General features: G+C 45.1%; 1 protein-coding gene across 1 annotated transcript in view; it reads left to right on the forward strand.

The window, feature by feature from the left end:
* The window catches only part of RARS2 (arginyl-tRNA synthetase 2, mitochondrial), a 70,607-nt gene that overhangs the window by 64,079 nt on the left and 5,195 nt on the right, over window positions 1-1,333 (forward strand). The gene's annotated exons all lie outside the window — the stretch shown is intronic.

Below are 1,333 nucleotides of genomic sequence, written 5' to 3' on the forward strand. Positions count from 1 at the left end.
AGCATTAATCACCTATGGCCAGGTCTAGAATTTAGTCAATTATGAAAGTTAACCTGAATAAATGTACCAACATTGGTTTTCTAGAAATGAAATGGTACAAAGTGCCCTGAAGCAATTAATTGCTGTGTATGTTTTCTACGAATGCATTGACTAAATGGGCTGTATTGATGGATGTCTTCCAAAGAATTGAGGATCAACCACAGGAGTGGTTTTGCCCTCTCAGGCATTTGTTGAACCTATGCAGGTTTCAGTCACCCTTCAACAAACAAAACACAAACTTTAGGAAAACACTTCTAGGTTTTACATGCATCCCTCTGCTGTGCAGAACGGCTCAATCTGTGCTATGGCACAGAAAACTACTTGGAATATAGATAAAAAGTATGCATCAGCCTTGAACCAAAAACCTCACGTCCTGACTTGGCACCAATATGGAGATGTGAAGAGAACATCATTAGTGGTTCCCCCATGTAATCAGTGAACTAGTTTCACAAATTACTCCTAACAAAATTGGGACATTTTACACTAGTTTTATAAAAGATACAAACATCTTCACATTTTAAAAGTTACTCAATGAAAAACGTACTTGTACATTGTAACAGGTGTTCCACTATGGCTGAAAGCAACAATTGTACTTAGTGACTAAAGGATGCTCAATATAGACGAAGTTATGAGAGTAGGTTTTTCCTTTCAACAGTCCACTCTTGCTCACATTCATCCTATTAGTAAGACTAAGTTTTCGTCACAGATATTTTTAGTAAAAGTCAGGGACAGGTCACGGGAAATAAAAATTCACGGCAGCCCCTGACCTGTCCCTGACTTTCACTAAAAATATCCCTGACAAAAGGAGTAGGTGGGTTCAGCACCCACTGCTGCAGTGCATGGGAGCTCCGGGGTGTCCCTGCCCCTGGGGCTGGGCTGCTGTGGGGGTCCCCTTGCCCAGGGCAGCTGCAGAGTCCTCCAGTCGCTGGCACCAGTTGGGCAGGTATGGGGCATGCCTGCTGCGGCTGGGCAGGTGCGCGTGGTCCCGCTGGCCACCCACCGGGGTTGGGTAGCTGCTGAGGGTCCCCCACCAGGTTGGGAACTGGGAGCTGTGAGGGCAGGGTTGGCTGGGAGCTCCAGCCCCAGGGCAGAAACTGTCACAGATTCTGTGACATAATCGTAGCCTTACCTATTAGTAACAGTTAATTTACCTAAAGAGGGTGTGAGCTCAGCAACCAGTTGGTATTCAAGATGATACACCTATTAGTCAAAGGAAAGGTTCTTCTTTCCCTACATTTGGGTAATCAGACCAACGTTTTCAGAATTCTGGAGCCAAATGAGTGAAAGGAGCAGC

This window comes from Malaclemys terrapin, chromosome 3 (genome assembly GCF_027887155.1).
Source record: "Malaclemys terrapin pileata isolate rMalTer1 chromosome 3, rMalTer1.hap1, whole genome shotgun sequence".
Taxonomy (NCBI): domain Eukaryota; kingdom Metazoa; phylum Chordata; order Testudines; family Emydidae; genus Malaclemys; species Malaclemys terrapin.